Source organism: Colias croceus, chromosome 3, assembly GCF_905220415.1.
Source record: "Colias croceus chromosome 3, ilColCroc2.1".
Classification (NCBI taxonomy): Eukaryota; Metazoa; Arthropoda; class Insecta; order Lepidoptera; family Pieridae; genus Colias; species Colias croceus.
In genome coordinates this window covers 12,546,733-12,554,387 of record NC_059539.1, presented here as the reverse complement: position 1 = coordinate 12,554,387, position 7,655 = coordinate 12,546,733, and positions in this window count along the sequence as shown.

The following is a 7,655-nucleotide window of genomic DNA, read 5'->3' as shown; positions in this document are numbered from 1 at the left end:
CGAGCGTGTTAGGTTAACTTATGAACTACCTACCGCACGAGCCAAGCGAGCGAAGCGAGCAAGTTGCGGCAGCGGCCGGCCTAAATATTCAAATAGGTAGCGAGGAGCGAAGCGACGAGCGTGTTAGGTTAACTCTTAAACAGTTTATTATGAAAAGTCACTGCCCGCTATCGATAAGACGTTTCAAAAATTTTACCAATATTTGAATAAGTAATTTATAAGCAGTTTAGGTAGCGAGGAGCGAAGCGACGAGCGTGTAAGGTTAACTTTTGAACTACCACACGAGCCATGCGAGCGAAGCGAGCGAGTCACGACAGCGGCCGGCCTAAATATTCAAATAGGTAGCGAGGAGCGAAGCGACGCGAGCGTGTTAGGTTAGCTTTTGAACTACCTATCGCACGAGCCAAGCGAGCGAAGCGAGCGAGTCGCGGCAGCGGCCGGCCTAAATATTCAAATATGTAGGTAGCGAGGAGCGAAGCGACGAGCGTGTTAGGTTAACTCTTGAACATTTTATTATGAAAAGTCAATGCCCGCTATCGATAAGACGTTTAAAAAATTTAACAACATTTGAATAAGTAATTTATAAGCAGTTTCGACTGACTGTAGAATCGCTGTTAGCAGATGTTACAAATGGAAAGGAAATTCGAATGCATTTTCAAATGACTGAAGATTTCTGCCCTGGGATGAGCCGCGAGCTGCTTGCAGCTCGCGCACCACACACCCTCGAAGGTGGACAGCCCCCCGGAATAGAAAATTTTGAATGGGGAATTTATAAGCATTACCGACTGACTGTAGAATCGCTGCTAGGAGATGTAACAAATGGATAGGAAATTTGAATGCATTTTCAAATGACTGAAGATTTCTGCCCTGGGATGAGCCGCGAGCTGCTTGCAGCTCGCGCACCATGCACCCTCGAAGGTGAACCGCCCCCCGGAATAGAAAATATTTGAATTTGAAATTTATAAGCACTTCGGATTGACTGTGGAATCGCTGTTTGCAGATAATAGCAAATTGACGGGGAATTTTAATGCATTTTCAATTGACTGAAGATTTCTGTCCTGGGATGCTTCGCGGGCTGCTTGCAGCCCGCGCACTACGCTCCCTCGAAGGTGGACAGCCTCCCGGAGTGGAAAATACTTGAATGGGGAATTTATAAGCATTACCGACTGACTGTGGAATCGCTGTTAGCAGAAAATTACAAATGGACTGGGAATTCTAACACATTTTCTAATGACTGCCCTTTTCCTTCAACCCAGGGGCAAAAGGGGCTCGCGGGCTGCTTGCAGCCCGCGCACAACGCACCAGCTAGTATAAGTAATATGGCTTATTAAAGTTAATAAGTAGTAAAGAGTAAACACAGTATACGAAAATTTGCACCTTTTGAAATAGTAGATACCCATAGTATGGGAAATGACATACGTATATAATAGTAGAGCCATTTTAATAGGCAACATATTTTGACAGTTCAACAAAATTCAACAACGTAACCTAGTAACGACGTCATAGAATAACATGATATTTCGTTTTGTTAGAACTGCACATTTGCTTAACTTTTTTCAATTATGACTACATATTTATAATAATAATGACCGATACAGGTAATTTTAAGATTTCATTTTACTGATAAACCATTCTAAACATAATAAACAATTTCTGAATTGAACAACTGTCGTCGCTACAATTTTGTGTCAATAAACCTTTTTTCTTTTTAAATACCAGAGACGTTACTCTAAAAATCGAAATCTGACATCTAGAATCGAATGCATTGATTACTTGTGAATAAAAATCATCATAAATTAATAAATTCGATTGACAAATGTTTCAAATCCTTATCGATTAATGTTTTTTTAACTTTAACTTTAATCGATGTTTTTAAGCAGGTTACCTCTCTTCGAAGATAAAATTGATAGACGTCAAATGTTGCCTATTAAAATGGCTCGACTATAGTATACTATAACGTTCATTGTTAACAAAAGTACCATAATGTAAAGTAGTATTCTGAATATTTACTTTATTGATTTAATAAACTATTGACAAACTTGCATTAAGGCGACTACACCACCGAAACTAGCGCCCCCCCAACATTTTATTTTTTTACTCCTAAACCAGATCAAATTTAAAAAATCTAGCTCGGTACTTTGCTAGTATATTACTTGTAGTATTTTTGGTATTACTTTTCATTATTTTGCATTCGGTAAATTAGGAGAACTTTTGATTACCGCCAAAAGTGGCCACTTTTGGCGGTAATCAAAAGTTCTCTAGAATAATGAACAGTTAGAATAGTGAAAAGTAATACCAAAAATACTACGAGTAATATACTAGCAAAGTACCGAGCTAGATTTTTTAAATTTGATCTGGTTAAGGAGTAAAAAAATAAAATGTTCGGTGGCGCTAGTTTCGGTGGTGTAGGCCTCTTAAAAACATCCTTTATAATTCCAACTACAAATTTATCTAAATCTTCATAAATAAACATTCAAATAGTTTACACTAAATCGAGTTTAGCATACAATTGTAAGTAACGTTTCCTTGATACGTCGCTCCCCGTGGAGCTTGTCCCGCTATCCCGGGGGACAGATAAATATATCCGTAATTACACTATATTTTTAACTTGACATCAAAGCGACCGATTCGCTACACGTATGCTGATGTTTTAGTTTAAGAGACTCATCGAGACTGAAAAAATTAAGATAATTGTTTTTAAGAACATTTTATAGTAATAGAAAATAATTTATAAATGTTTTATACTTAACAAAGTTTACATACACCTTAGACACAAGGTAACTAATACGTTTCTTCATGTAGATGTACACGAAATAAATTGTCTCAGTACTTTTCAGTCCGTACAGTACGGATTGAACCCACATCTATATCCTACCTGTACCTGTAGTAATCACAAAAAATTGCCCTCTTTTCAGGAAGTCGGATAACAGAATTACTTTATAACAATATTACGTAAGTATTGAAATAGTACAAGAGTAAATAAATAAATAATATTTCATGTCAGAAGGGGAATGTCAACCGTAATGGATGGATACGAGTCGCGTATCGTGACGTTAAGATTAGGTGCCGTGGTAGGAGATGAATTATTTTTAGACTAGTTTGTACGCGTGGAATGCCTTGAAGTATAGGTTTATGAAAATGGAGTTATTGCTTTGATTTTTGTAAAATTAACTAATTTAAGTATAGAGTTACCAATGAGAAGTTCGTTACTAACAATTTAAAACGAAATTATTAATAATGATAATAAAATAAAAAAAATTAAATAAAATATCCTTTATTGAATTATTATGTACATTAATGGACGACTAAGATCCGTTAGACAAAAATAAAATACAAGAGTTACATTACATTACACAGTTATTGAAATAATACAAAAAAGAATCAATTTAAAAATCATAATATTAACGCAGAAGCCGGGCATAAAATGCAAAGATGCTGCTACCAAAATTCGTTAAAGCATTTATAATCGAGTTACTAGAAGTAAAAAGAATATTCCTAAATCTAGCAACCCGATGCCTGATCAATGCATCGAGAACCGGCACGCGGGCTTCCGCGATAAGACAAGGAAGGATTGAATGTGAAAATAACTAAATAATGGCGGAGTTTCTGTTTAGAATAACCTCTTGAAATGGTTACGTTTGATAAAGTAGTTAGTTTCCTTCAATTTTATTAGCTTTTTTGGCATCGCAATAACATCCTGGAAATATTAATAGCTTGTTAAACCTTTATACAATTAGAGGCTTAATATACGTATTAACAAACATTACTTATAACAATAACATCATAGCATTCCAAGACATATTTTATATGATAATTTTCACCCCTGGCTCTTAGTCTAGCTTACCACTAAATCACATGCAAATATTCAGAAACAAGAAATTAACATAACTTATAACAATATCATACAAATTCCATGACATTATAACATGATAACATTTTCCCCTGGCTCTTAGTCTAGCTTATCACTAAATCGCCTGCAGCATACGACTGAGCTAAGCACGTCATCTAAGGTTCAGCTCGTACATTCTATTTATATTTATTTGTCTAGAGCTATCTGTAGATATTATGCAATGGAAGCTCCTAATGTCCTGTTGTTGATTATCTTGAATTTGTAGTATAGGTTATTATATAGAAATTATATTTAAAGTTGTATTGCATGTTTGTTTTGTTAAATTTTTTTTAAGCTTTTTTATAAGATTAATATTTGAACTGATGTAGTATTAGTAACATCAACTAAAACAAAGGCACTAAAGTGGTGATGATGATTTAAGAGAGCAACTATGGAGTTTCTTGTCGGTTCTTCTCAAAATATGTAATGACGTTTCAAACTCGACTTCTAGAAGAAGTCTCCTTGAATAAATAAATGTTTGAGTTTGATGAAAATATTACAAAATATTATATTAGTTAGTATTTAATAATGTATCGCTACAATTATTAATACTTAACTATCGTTGTCTTAATTTTTTAAGCTTATAAGTAAGGTACTACATTTTGTACATTTTTTATAATTTCCATTATTACGCAAATTAATAAAACAAATAAACAGTGTCATTTTTCATATCAAAAAACTTTAATTAAATTCAAACGTGAACCATAGCTTCATAAATATAAAACAGCGTCGTTAAGGGTGCATTAAATATACAGCCAGTGTTTACAGGGTCCATTAAAAATGGACGAGGTACCGTCTGGTATTTCCGACCGAGTTTAAGTGAGGGGTGTACCTTGGTGTTAACAAGAATGTGTTTCTTTGTTTTTTGTGGTTTGTGACAACCCTAATTGTGTGTAAACGTGTGATCTGAGAGGATTTTGGATATAATTTCTATTGAAGATTGATAAAATTCAATAATTCACACTTGATATGTAATGGCTTATGAAGAATGAAAATGTTAAGTTTATATGATTTTAAAGGACAGTGGTGACCACTTAACATCAGGTGGCTTAACGGCTCACCTGCCCGGCCTTTGCTTGCTCTGACATAAAAAAAAGAGCAAGTAGAGTTTCTTGCCGACTCTTCTCTGTAGAAACAGCTTTCCAAAACGGTAGTAATTTTTAAATTATGTACTTTACAATTCAACAACACTTCTGAAGGAAGCGTAGTCGAATTAATAAATGTTTCAATCTGAGTCTGAAAAAAGTATAGCAGCATATCAATAAACTAGCTGTGTCCCGCGGTTTCACCCGCATTGCTCCGCTCCTGTTGATCTTAGCGTGGCGAAGGCTATTATAGGCTATCATTGTAAATGTATAGCCTATAGCCTTCCTCAATAAATGGGCTATCTAACACTAAAAAAAAAATTAAATCGGACCAGTAGATCCTGCGTTTGCGCGTTCAAACAAACAAACTCTTCAGCTTTATAATATTAGTATAGATAATAATAGATACTGAATCGTTTTTAATTGTAATATTCATAAATACAAGAACTTAATCTTTATTCAATTCGGTAATAGGGTAATTTTAAACTAAATCTTTTATCTTGCACATAGTAAAATTAAAAGCAGATACGTAACTACTTAGCTTAAAATAGCATTAGCTCCGAATAGTCAACCCCTTGCCGTGATAGATACTCCCAAATACGCGTAATTTGTTGTTTCGGAGACAGTTTTATTGTAACAGATACTTGTTTTAAATTGCATACTTGCATACTGTAAATACATTAGGTAGTAATTTATGTCAAACGATGATTGAATAATGTGTTTGGTTGATATTTCGACATGTACAAATACTTCTTCTAAAAGTATGTGGCCTTTGAAGGGAGAAAGTATTACAGTGTGATAACCCATCCTACCATCATCTACCATCCATGACCGTGTACCTATTTTCTTTCTTTATCTGGTAATAGCTCAAAAGATACATTTTTACCATAATACATGAAACGCTGTACCTACCTGTTAGTTGTTGCTGAATGTTAAGACGACGACATTTTAATTAAATGTCAGTCCTAACTTGGTCCTAAAACATCTAGACAAGCCAAATTAAAGGAGAGTCTAACATTTTTAATACCTAATTTCACAGTGACCGATCCGCCATAAACCTGCCCAGAATATGCGAGTGGGGGAAATTAAAATTCTCGTGTAGTAACACTGTAGACGTTTTATTAAAGCAAAAAATGCCGAAAAGCGTTCGCTAGAAGGCTACGGCCCTGCGGGAGGCTTTTATAAGGCGAACAATAAATCAACGCGAGAAAATATTTAAAAGCTTGCCGTTCCAAGATTCTAGGGTGGTGTGCGCTTGGCTCTTGAAATATGTTAGCTCCATGGTTTTCGGGAAATTTAAGCAGATGGGGGATGGTCTTTTGTGACTATTGTAATGTATTTTTATAAAAGATTTTAAAAACGGAGAACATGATAATAATGAAATGTACTTACCAATTATTTCTAGGGATTAACTTAGATAACTATAATTTAGTTTAGGATTCGCTCAAAATAGAAGAAATCCTTGATAAATTTAACTTCCATATGAAGTGTTAATGCCAGGTTTTTATAACTGAAATCAGTATTATTGGTTAATACTTATTCGTCGAATAACGTATTAAACTACCATTTCAAAAATGTATTCTTTGTCCGTATTTGACAGTTTACGGGTGACATTTAAATATTATCGTGTAATACCTACTTTATTGGATAAGTTTTAACTATAGATTGAAAAATCGGCCTTTAAAGGTATTTATTTCATGTGTAGTGGTATAATTTATTTATTAAACATTTTTTAACACAATAATAGAGCTACTTTAATTTTGTTATTAACTAGCTTTAATTGTATTATTTTTTAATCGTTTTAATGGAAATGAAATAAACATAATTTATTTCATTTTACATTTCCAGGGTATATGCGGTTTCCAAAACACTGGTACCAAGCAGAACACACCAGCCCGGCAGAGTACAGCACACTTCGTAGCGGCTACAGTCTACACAAAATTTTCTAACTCTTATAATATACAAACTATTCAGTGCAGCAAAAAAGGATTCTTACAAAGGTCTTTCGTGTTTTACGCTCCTACCAGAGGCCATTTTTACTATTCAGTATAGTTATTCAGTATATATTTGGGTATAGTTATTCAGTATATATTCAGTATATATTTGGGTAGTCAAAGTAGAATTTTTTAATCGTACAATGGTATTTCCTCATTGTAATTGGTAGTAGGTTCTAATAGAATGCAGAGCTTTACAAGTTTCATTGAACTTCTTGGATTTTAATTTATTTGAGTAATAGGTAAGTTTATAAGTTTAATTCCATGACTCCGTTTTATAAATCCAACGAATGCAAAACGGTGGAAATCGGTTCGTGCATTCTGGAGTTATAGCGTCAGGAAGGAAAACCCGACTTATTTTTATATAGTAGATAATGTACTTTCTAAGTAGTATATTATAATTCGTTTATTCGTGATTATCAAAACAACGACATAATGGTGGATACTGAAATAAAAAACCGCGACTCCATTCCTTTTGTCCAAAAAAATTAGGTTATCAATTTCACACACAGAATAACATCAATTCAATTTTGATTTTTATTTCAATAATAATAGAAAGGATTGTTAGTTGCGGCATTTTATACGGTTTGAAGTAATTCAATTTTACGGTTCAGTCGACTCAATGGACGCCGAATCGGTTCATAATTTGAAAGCTTATAGTAGTTAGTGCTTTGTGAATTTTTAACG